The 12,507-nt window shown below is 34.6% G+C and overlaps 1 pseudogene across 1 annotated transcript; it reads right to left on the reverse strand.

Annotated features, from left to right (window-relative positions):
- Positions 1-5,969: 5,969 nt before the first annotated feature.
- On the reverse strand, positions 5,970-10,425 carry LOC143591905 (protein NRT1/ PTR FAMILY 5.5-like; annotated as a pseudogene). The gene is made up of 4 exons (XR_013145804.1): positions 10,264-10,425; positions 8,164-8,374; positions 7,118-7,680; positions 5,970-6,883 (listed from the first exon to the last, which is right to left on the reverse strand). The product of XR_013145804.1 is annotated as a protein NRT1/ PTR FAMILY 5.5-like (transcript).
- Between the last annotated feature and the right edge of the window lie 2,082 nt (positions 10,426-12,507).

Genomic DNA, 12,507 nt, shown 5'->3' on the forward strand with positions numbered 1-12,507 from the left:
GCAATGAATTGCATATGTGAGTTCCACATCCGGTATCCAATACCCATGTGTTAGAAGAAATAATATTAAGATCAATGTGAATCATGAAAGTTGTACCTGAGGTTTGCCCCGCATCCCTCTTAGCTTTCAACTCCTTGAGATAGGTCGGACAGTTTCTCATTCAATGACCTATCTCAGCACAACCAAAGCACGGATCCTCAGCGCTAACCTTTAGCTTCTTTGGCTTTGGCTCCGCCTTTGCCTTTCCCTTGAACCCCTTCTTGACTTGCCCCTTACAAACGGCAACCTTTGCTTTTTGTTCCGGGTGATGCCTTTTCTTTGAGCCACCCTCATTGATCGCAAGAACGGGTAAAACCTTTTTACCCATGCCGGCCTTGGCTGTCTTAAGCATTGCATGAATCTCACCAATGCTTTTGTCCCATCCATTCATTTTGTAGTTCATGACGAATGTCTCAAACCTTTTAGTTAAGCCATTTAGGATTAAATCCGTGGCTAACTCTTTTGAGACGGGACAGTTAAGCCGTTCAAGCCGATCAATGTGGCTCTTCATCTTAAGTACATAAGATGAAACAGATTGGGTTTCTTCCATATGACATGCATGAAGCGCTCGAACCGTTTCGAATCGCTCAACCCGAGCTTGAGTAAGGAACATTTCCTTAAGTTGGGTTATCATGTCATACGCCCCTTGATTCTCGAAATCCTTTTGGATCTCGGGAATCATTGTTCCCAACATGAGGCAAGAAACTTGCACCGAATCCTCGGTGTATTTTAACCAATCCGCATAGGCATCCAAGTTATTGACATCGGGTTCATCGGGAATAGGATCGTCTAAAATATAAGACTTCTTTTCTTGCTTGAGAACAATTCTCAAGTTTCGATACCAATCCATGAAGTTGTTAAAGTTTAGACGGTCCTTATCCAGAATGGATCTTAGTGATAGATTATGCACGTGTGGTATAATTGCGTTCGGTGCGTTGTTTGCGGCCATCTAAAAGAATTTTAACAAAGTTCAAATTAGTATTTTCGATTTAATAAAATTTTAATCTTTAATACCCTTTAAATGTCACCAAGACAATTATTGATTAAAATCTAGAACCCAACGTTTCATTCAAATAGTAGTTAGGTGACCTTTATCCTACTATTCGAATTAACAAGGTAGTCAACGTTTGACAATTGCAACCCTTTGTAACTTCTAGTTTTATGGGATCGGTTAAACATCATATGTTTAGTTGGTATGTTAAATCCCATCAACACCTTTGAACGCCAGGTTAAGGTGATCCTATAGTCATGGTTTCAAATCAAGTCGTCCTACTTATACACACGTGTGAGTTTACTCACACAAGTGGTTAGGTGATCCTAATGCCAAAAGTACTTGTAAAATCACCTTAAGAACACAAGTTTTCTTAAAAGTGCTTAGGTGATCCTAACTCACTTTCAAGTCTACAAGTGACTTAAGTGTCGTATAAAAGGAGGGTGTTTAACTTGTTTTTAAAAAGGGATTTTAGTTTTCTAAATTCTAGATTGAAAAACTATTTATTGTACCTTTCATTTGCATGCATTCAAATGTATGGTACTTAGTTGAAAAACCTATTTTCAAAGTTCCAATTAATAAAACCCATTTTTATTATGAAATCATTAGTTATTAATAAAACCAATTTTTATTACCTAACGATTTCTAAGGAACCAATTTTATGCTAGTTGATTTTAAGTTGTTAAGCAAACCATATTGCAAATAATAAGTAAATCAACCATGCAAGCATAAAATATACACAACCACAAGTTCATAACAATAGCCTCCTAATATTGACCACACTTGTTGACCGAAGACAAGTGTGTCAAAAAGTCTCTCCTAAGGGACCCAAAAGAACATGCACTTGTGTCGGTGAACTCCCACTTGATTCCGCATCCATATGCTCCAAGTGTTTACTCCCGGTGTTGTGGTCTTCATCATTTTATTTGGGCTTCCATCCATGCATCTTCTTTTACAAAATATATCCTAATACATTTTTCTAGTAAAAGAAATACATCTAATCTACTTATTATTACAAGCCATATGAATGAATAAATAGATTACAAACCCAAATAAATATTACAACCAAATCGAATGAACAAACAACCAACACAATCATTCAACCAAACACAAGGCCATGGCTAGGTTATGAACATCTATTACACATCCAAATATGCAATAATATAAGACCAAAATGGTTCCCCTTTTTGCCTCAAAACTTTCGGCCAAATCTTAAGCAAACCGAAAGTTTCGGGTTTTGTCCAAACAAACTAAACAATCATCCAAATGACTTGGTTTTTCAAGATTACCACATGCATGTAAAGTATAACCTTGAAAAACCATGGGGTAACCAAAACCCCAAAAATTTTCGGTCAAATGGTGAAACCCACCATAAACCCGAAAAATTTTGGGTCTAATGAAGTATGCATTCGTATAAGCGGCTCTTGATGCCATTGTTGTGTTTTAACAAGATTATCAAAGTGATAAAATCCCTATTTTACCAAAAACGCAGCGGGTATAAAAGTTTTAAATCTTGTTAATATGATATGTATAAAACCAATTTTAAACATGCAAAACCCAAACCCGGATCCAAATACGAATTACACACTATCAAATACATGCATGTCACTATAAGTCCATGCATGTTACTACTACCTTTCAATATGACAAAACCGGGTGAAAGAGATGATGATTGAAAGGTAAGAACTTGAATATGGAAGCTCCTCAAGCTAGCATACCCCAAGCTTCAACAACACACCACTTCTAGCTAGGATTTGCACTTGAAATTTTCTTCTTCTTTTCTTATGTTGGATGAAATACCCAAGAGAGGAAGAAAGAAAAGTTTACTTGGAAATTATGTGTGTTATGAAAGAATGAAAGAGAAAGACTTGGTTTTATTCAAAGGCATCTTTCTCTCCACCAATAATAACCATTGCATGTCTCCACTCACCTTGCATGTCTCCACTCAAACATATAATAATATTACATTTGAAAGAGTTATTATCTTTTTCTTTTATAAAACTTTAAACATACATATATATATATATATATATATATATATATATATATATATATATATATATATATCCATATATACTTTTATAAGTTTATAACTTATAACTTATAAAACCTATTATATGTTAAGAGACATGCTTGGTTATTATTATTCACATATTGTTATTTAACCAACTTAAATAACACTATGTAATGTTCTTTCATAAAACATAAATCATCCATATGATTTGTTTATTACACAAGTACATTTTATTTAGAAACCCCTTTCCAAATAACTCAAGTGTTAATATTCATTTGTTATGATCACATCATATATGAACGAATATTATCGGTGTTTGTCTAGCTTGTTATTGGGTATGACCCGACTTGGATCATAACGTACTAGCCACATCAATTTAATATGTCTCTTGGGCAGACCGAGTCCAACAACAAAAGATAAGTTCTCTTCTTCTCTTGTACTTCTGAAGAAGTCATCAACACCTTGTATATAAGGAATTGGTAATTTTAATGTATCAATAGTTGTGAAACTATTGTTGGTTTTTGTGGAATATCAGTAGCTGTTCAAACTACTAGTCTTGTCCATTCCTCAATTTTTGTTGAAAAACTGGTGCCTTGATAATAAGCATCATTTGTTTTAGAGACACCGGTCTTGTTAAAGTATCATCAATTGTTCTGGTGGATTTTGTTATTGGTTCAGCATCTATCACCTTTTCAAAAACATTGGTGGCTTCTTTTGGTCTTAGATGCTTTGCTAGCATTGTTTCTTTGAGTAGCTCTTTTAGGTGTTGCTTTTGTTGTACCTGACGGGCCTACTTCATCAGGTTTTTCTTTTTATTTATCTTACTAGAGCTCCTATCTGTGGTTCTTTGTCGTCTTTTCTTGCCTTCGTTAATTGGGCAAGCTCATTATCTTCTTCAGCAATTTCTTCAACTATCTTCTCTTTGCCTACAACTGCTCTTTGTGTAGCATCCATAGAATTCTCCTCGTTTTTGGCATCTTTGTCTTTAGGAAGGAACCATGGAGAAGGTGGTGTAATACTTGTGTGAGCAACAAGTTGGTTTCTTTGGTCTTGCATTTGCTTCTTGAAGGTAAGGGCAATATAATCAATGACATTTCTAAGCATATTGTACTCAATTTTGATTATGAGATCATAATCCTGATAATGTTTTCTCATGTATGGTTCAAGGGATTTTTAGATAGAGCTCACTACTGTTATAAAGAGAGGTGGTTGGGACCTCAGCAATAGTGAAGCTTTGTGTGGCTAGTGGTTTTGTTTGAGTGGCTAAAGTATTTACGGATGATTGAAATTCACCTTTTATAGTGGCCGACAATTGAGTAAAATCTTAAGGTCTTCGGACTTGAGAATGAGGCATGTTGGTGATGATCTCCTTGTGACTCAATACCCCAACACTCAAGTTTTCAATGTGATTCGTCAATTCTTTACCAACTCAAGCGTCAGCAAGCTTGATGGATTCCTTGTTTCCATGTTATAAATAGTTTCACCTACGTCAACAGTTTTTAATACATGTTCAAGATTTGCATCAAGATCATGTATAGATACTTTTTTTCTTGTTAATAGGGACCTCCAACTGTTTCAGATGTTATGATTACATCGTCAGTTGTTGTCGATGACTGAGTCTTAGATACGAAATCCGACTAAGAAACAGTTGTTTCATCACTTGTAGTATTTGCTCCAATTACATCAACCAAAATACATGTGGTATCATGGACGTGAGCCTCCTTTAGTCTTAGGTTAACAACACCTATCTCAAGTTTATTAGTCAAGGGTAGTAGTAGCCTTTCAGGTGATGTCTTGTGAAAGAGACCAATTTTTGTTTGAACTTAAAGACACTGGATTTATAATAAAGTCAATTTTGTATTTCTTACTTTACGTGTTGTTTTATTATTTGTCTGTTCGATTGCTAAATCTGCATAATTATGAATAGATTCTAGGCGACTTAGTGAATTCTGAGTGGACCAATTTCTCAAAGGGAGTTTGCTGAGTTATATTTATGAGGTTTTCATCATATATATCTGAAGACCTAGACAGAAAGATTCAGCCTTGAGAGATGGGTATGAAGTGGGAGTGAAAAATTACCCATCCACTTTTTATTGTGGTGTCCCTAAGCTTGCAACAAGTTCCTTTTGTTTTGTGAGGAATCCCAAGGAGCTTGTTTGTGTAGTGGTATGATTAGTTGCGAGGAAGTATCAATAGTCATATCGATTTGATGCATTAGAGTTACATTAGGCTTTTCTGGCACTTCAACCACCTGAATTACCTTTTTGGTTTTCCTTGGTTTCTTGGCTTTTGATTTTGAAAGGTTTCCATAAGAATGTTTAAAGGATACGCGAAAGAAGTATCGCCTGAAAGGTTCTACCCATGTGATTTCATGGGAAATGGTAACCTGTAAGGGGCCATTCAAAATGGGAAGTCGTCCCATTAATGTAATTTTCAGAAAGACGCTGGAAGTAATTTTCAAGAAAAACAGAAAATAGCGAAGTGGTGGGGATGGATGACCTCGTAATTTCTCGATTTTAGATTATTTGAACTTTTATTTGTTTTTATGTATTTGAATCAATAAAATTGTTAGCTTTTTTTTTGTTGGTCTTTAAATACATAATTTAGTTTTAATTTAAAAATGGAAAGAAAAATTGGCTACGTATACTGTTACTGTCACTCGCTGATTGTTGCCTCCATTGATCATGACCATGGATTGTTTCTTGATTTTAGTAAATCTCACTCACTTTTATTGGTCCACTTGAATTTTGATGCATTTCATGTTCTGCCACGAAATTAAATCTTCCCCTCACCAAGAGTCTGCTCTAATTAATCTTTGCTCATTCTATTATTCTATGTGTGTGTTTCTGGTTTAAAGTTGAAGAGGAAATCATATGTGATCTTTAATAATAAAGGCCCGTTCACATTAGAAACTGAAATCAAATAAATAATCAACAGATATGTTACAACAATCACACACTCCTAACATCTAACCTCAACAACAGCATGTCTTCTCCTGAAAATCTTCTCTCATTTCACCACCTTCTCCATCCTCATCATCACCACCACCACCCGACGGCTCCTTATATTTATAAAAACACGCGACAACAACATAGACAACAAGATCAACTGCACTTAACGCAGCCAGCACCCAGTAATACCGATCCAAACGGCTCCTGTTTAACGTATACTGAAACCAATTCGGTTTCCCATTCTTCTCACTCACCTTCCCGAAGACATACACCGACAACACACTAGCCATGCTTCCTAACCCAAGCACACCCTTTGTGAAATAAGTTAAATACCTATGCAAAGACTCTGGCGTTTGGTGTCTAAAAAACCCCGCGATACTATTATTAGCAATCCCATCCACGGCTGCTAACAGCATAAACTGTGGAGGCGGTGTAAATATACTCATTGGAATCTTCTCGTCCGATTTGTCTAACAGACCATGGTCCCTGATCCGATGTAGCCTCCGGGTTTCCACTTTTGCAGCGGTAATGCAACATAGTACTGACAGGATCATGCCAGTGGCAATTCCTATTGGTGGGGCGTATTTTTTTGTGTGCGTTGCTAAGAGGGAATAGAAGCGTGCGAATATGGAGCTTGTGGTGGTGTAGAACAGGAGGAAGATAGGTATGGTGACTTTTATTTTTCCGAGTTTCCGGTCCATGTGATTGGCTTGTTCTAAATAGTAAGTGTTTCCGATGGAAAGAACGATTCCGAGTACAATGAAGGTTAGCCACATTGGGAGGATACGGATGCCAATCTTGGTGTCTTCTACTTCCCGCACGCTGCAAACTTTCCATTTGTTCGGTTGTTGCCCGTCTGGCTGTTTAATTGCGGCCTTGTCGAGGCACCTGTATGGGTTTGATTTGCGTTAAACGGGTGGTCCAAATGATTTAATCATGTTTGAAGTGGTTCGATTCATTATTACATGCCATGTTTATAAAAAAATGGACGGGTCAACCTGCTTAGCTAAACTTGTTTGCAGGTCCGGCCCGAAATTGACCCAAACTGTTTAGACTAAACCAAACAGGCTGAAACCCATATTAATTTCAATATCCATTTTTGAATAATAGTTAGTTAGATACCTGAGGCTTCTGGTGGAAACAGTATCATCTTCATTGCAAAGCCCATTGGGAATAGGTGTTGGTTTCGAAAAGTTACGAGCCGTTGCCATGAAAACTCGAACCGTGTTTGTTAACGGGCTCCCCTCTGGCTTAATATGTTCATAACTTCCCCATCCTGTAAAGAATGCAACCGTTGCCACCACTGAACATATAGCAGGAATCCCAAACCGAAGTTCCCACGGGTTGACATATGGAAGCCCGATACCTCCTGCCATTATTACAACCAACACCATAATCAAACCCGGGATTTGCAAAAATATTTTGTTACTCTCTTCACTATCTGAGCCCGGTTTAGTTCCCTTTCCGTCATTTTCGTTTTTCTTTTTGTTTTGGATTTCCATTTCGTTTTTTGTTTGTAGATCCAAAAAGGGCGCTAACGAGACCATATGACCGGCCATCCCCACCGCGATCAATGGTAATGCGGTATAGAACAAGACTTTCTGCGTGTGTCCAATGCATTCCTTCTTGTCATCTTTACATGGACCGAAAACAGCTGGTGTTGACATTGTTAGTAATCCTAATCCCTGCAAGCAATAGTTTTTAAATGTACGTAGTTTTGTATTGAATTAACTACATAACGTGATATACAATACGCGAATTGATTCAGTTTTTGTAAGTTACAGGTTTAGCCCAATGGTTTTGTAGCGGGTAACATGGTTGGCCCGTTGCGTTGGATGGTCATGGGTTATGTTTGTCGGTTATTTCCTTTTGTAAACGTTATTTTAGTCATTTTTGTTGAATTACCCGTCAATGTAAATTACCCATTTTACGGATTTTATTAGATTACATGTTTAGCCTAGTGGTTTTGAGCAGGTAACAGAAGAAGATAGCTGCATCCAAGGCAAAAGACCAGCCTTTAATACCACTTGACTAAACATGTAATTTCAGAAAAAAAATTAATCTATCGAATTCGTAATATAGGTATATCATATGGACCAACCGTGTAATTGGTTCTTTTTTATATATATTTTTCATAGACAGGTCTACAGTGAGGTTGAAACACTTACAACACTGTACGAGATGCTCGAGACGACAAGCATATAAAAGTCACCCATGAAGGCATCGACGAGGAACGCTAACCCGATGGCCAAAATGGGTGTGATTCCATTCCAAATGTTGATGATTCCAGCAGCATGTGTTGTGCTTAAACTCCAAATATTTGTTAAGTCATCATAATGTACATTGCAAATGCAGCTAACAAATCCGCCCATATCAGAGCTACAAAATCAATAGTTAATATTAATTAACTTCCATACTAATTAAAAGTTAAACAAATTAAAAAAATTTCTCTTAATAACCCTCAAATAACACACTAATAACGTTTATGTTATTTTTAATTTATATATTATTTGTAAGGCTTGATGCAAAACTACTATCGAGTCGGAGGTCTCACCTTACCCTCCTTAGACCCTACCGGAAGCAGCCTCTCTAATCCTACGGGATAGAGGTAAAACTGTCTACATCTTACCCTTCTCAGACCCTACCATAGCTTTGCTTTTGGTGGGATTTACTTAGTACGATGATAATGATGATGATATTATTTGTAAGACTAATTCCAAAACCCTCAAAAGACTTTGCTGTATTAAGGGTCAAAACCTTAAATCTATTCAGAGTCTTTGAAGCATAGTGACTTTTAGCATGAAGGATCAAGATTTTTACATATTCCTATAATAATGTTCGGGTAACAGGATATTATTTCTGTTGGTCAGCCAGATACCACTAATACTCGTACTCAGAGACGGCTATAAGGCAGGGTCGGGTGGTCGACGGACCCCGACCCGATCATTTATATATATATATGATTGATTTCTTTTGAGCACCACTTTGAGTTTTAAGAACACGAAAGAACTCAACATAACATTTTTTTTTGAATTTTTGTACACATGTAAATACGTAAGTGCAAGTAACGTAAAAAATTACAGTATTTTTTTACACACCGAATTGACTTATTACACATGTGTAACTAATATTTTTAAACTTGTGTAATTATCAAAAATCTTCATTCTCTCTCCTGATTAATTTTTTAATCATATTTATTCTCAGTCACATATTCAATATCCATATAATTGATTGTGTGGTCCATATTACTCATCAAGTTCTTAAAAGATCCTTCCCCTATATATATATATATATATATATATATATATATATAGGGGAAAGTTAACGTACAAATGAAATTAACGTGCTAAAATGAGAATCAAGTAGAGTAATTATATATACAAGTAGAGTAATTATGTAATTACATCATAGAGTAATTACATAATTATCCTACTTGTATATATAATTACTCTATTTGATTCTCACGTTTAGCACGTTAATTTCATTTGTATTTGATCCAAACTCTATATATATATTCTATTTTTTTTTTTGAAAAAATATGTATTCTTAATGTTTAATACTAGGGGCTCCGTCCATCCGGACTCGTGGCCGGCTCGGGCTACCTTTAGCCAATGGGGGCCGCGTACGGAGTACCCGGCGTTACCTAGTTGGTTGTTCAAAAAAAAACTAGTTTAAGGCTGAAATTTTTTTCGCCTTCGGCACAAAAAATTTTCACGATTCTCGGAGACGGCCCCGCTCGTACTATAGCAGTACCCGCAAATTATTTTTCTCAATCCCATACCAGAATACCGGCAAATTTTGCCTAACGTCCCTAGCTGTGTCAGGTGGACAGACCTTAACGGTTCAGTTGAGCATTTTAGCATGTACTATACAGTTGGGTCATCCGAACATGACATGAACCCTCATTACCTAAACCGTGCCAAAAGCCCCTTTAATCAATTTTTTCATAAAAGATTTTACCTACAAATACTCTAAAATTATAAAACGTTTAAACATCAAACTATATTGTTTAAACTATAAAACGTTTCTCTCTCACTTTTAGATTTTACAACAAAACACAAAACAGTTTTAACATAAACGTATAACCTGGTAAACAAGTCAACCTTTTGTATATTTCACACCTCCGTTATATAAATCTTTAGAAAAATAATAACCAAAAAAAACACGGAAGCAAGCAACAGATACCAAAGCAAGAACAGAGCAACAGAAGAAACAAAACCAAAATATGTGAATCCAACACAAATTAAGCATTGTCTAGAATGGATTACCTGAAATCCTAACAAAGGTTGCCATTGCTGCGTTGACTTGCAAGTCTCACGGTTTCCCCTGCACACTAATGTTCAAATCAAAATCTATCATGAAGGTAGAAACCTGCAAATTCAGATCCAAAACTGGAAAGTGGAGAGAGAGAGGAACCTGGATTTAAGTTCTTCCCATTTGTTGGTAAAATATATTCGAAAATAACCCATTCAATTATGAAAAGAGTACAGCGACATAAATGCATAAAGAAAGACCACTCATTGACTTGGGCCTAACTTGTTCTACCATTATATATATTATATATACATAAGATTGATTTCTTTTGAGCCTCTTTGAGTTTTAAGAACTCAACGTAACAAAAATTTTTTTACACATGTGTAATACGTAAGTGTAAATGATATATAAAAAATTACAGTATTTTTTTACACACCAAATCGACTTTTTACACATGTGTAACTAACAGTTAAACTTGTGTAATCATCAAAAATACTTGCTCTCTCTCATGATTCATTTCTTAATTATATTTAATCTCAGCCACATATTTCATGTCATTTAATTAAATGTGTGGTCCTAGTTTGAGTTCTTAAAGTTCTTACAACTTAACATGGTTCTCAAAATGGAGAGTTATTTTGAGAACCATGATGAGTTTTAAGAACTTTAAGAACTCAATTTTGAACCACACATTTAATTAAATGATATGAAATATATGGGTGAGATTAAATTTAATTAAAAAATAAAGCAGGAGAGAGAATAAGTATTTTTGATAATTACACAAGTTTAAACGTTAGTTACACATGTGTAAAAAGTCGATTCGGTGTGTAAACAAATACCGTAATTTTTTGTACATCAATTACACTTACGTATTACACATGTGTAAACAAAATTCGAAAAAAAAATTGTTATGTTAAGTTCTTTCGAGTTCTTAAAACTCGAAGTGGTTCTCAAAAGAAATTAATCCTATATATATATATAGGGGATGGTTCATGCGAAAAGTAAAGTTACAACGAGAAGTGCGAGAAGTCAATCTAGACCACTCATTTTATTTTCAATCTTGAATCATTAAAAATATATGAAAAAGGTATTAAAGTAATATAAATGTATTTTCTCTCCTATTAATATATATAATTAAACCAATGCAAGTTACACTTCTAACTAATATAATTATATAATCACAATAACTAAAAAAAAAATCAATAAATCCAAAAACAATAAATTAAACTTTACATTTTTTTACCATATCTTTTGAATTCACCCTACACAACTTTATTTTTTTCTTATACCTCTGCAAAGTTTTCTTACATATCTTTAATTTTTTCGTACACGTCTAAATTTGTTTTCTACACATTTTCAATTTCTTCGTACGTATGTTTTTTGTCCTACACATCTCAAATGTTTCCTACACATATATAATTTCTTCCTACACATCTTTAATTTTCTCATACACATCTTAATTTTTTTCCTACACATATTTAATTTTCTTATACACAACATATAACTTTCCTACACGTCTACAATTTCACCATACACTTATTTTCTTTGATCTTACACATCTTCAATTTTTCTTACGCGTACTTAGTTTCTTCCTACACATCTTCAGATTATTCCTACACATCTTCATTTTTTTTCCCTACATATATTTAATTTTCTCATACACATCTTATATTTTTTCCTACACATCTTTTTTCTTCTCATACACATCTTATTTCTTTTCCTACACATTTTCATTTTCTTCGTACACGTTTTTTTCCGTCTTACACATTCAAATTATTTTTTTTTTCAAAATAGCAATCGATGATGAGATACTATTTTGCTTAAATGTTATAAAGTAAAACTTTTTATTGGTGCAAAACAACAAATTTAAATCTTACACTAACATATAATAAAATAAATTATAACTTACAAATCATAAATTCTTGAGCTTTTATTTAGCGATAGATGAGATAAATTAATTAATGTATTAGTTTTTCTACCTAAACTACCATTTTCTTATATATTTTAATGTATTTCAAGTTTTAGTAATTACAATAAATGCAATAATGTTTCAACCATTGATTAATAATCTAATAGTTGAGATCACTTCTCGCACTTCTCGCTATAAAATCACTTCTGAAATGAACCTAATCCTATATATATACATATATATAGGATTAAAATAAAAAGTGAAGTGTGTCTAAAAAGTGTAGAAAGTGATCTGATGCGTTTGATTATGTGATCTAATGGTTAAGATTCGTTGTAGTGTTTTTTTAGGGTGT

This window comes from Bidens hawaiensis, unplaced genomic scaffold (genome assembly GCF_021521415.1).
Source record: "Bidens hawaiensis isolate Kalapana, Puna unplaced genomic scaffold, B.hawaiensis_p1.1 tig00040152_1, whole genome shotgun sequence".
Classification (NCBI taxonomy): Eukaryota; Viridiplantae; Streptophyta; class Magnoliopsida; order Asterales; family Asteraceae; genus Bidens; species Bidens hawaiensis.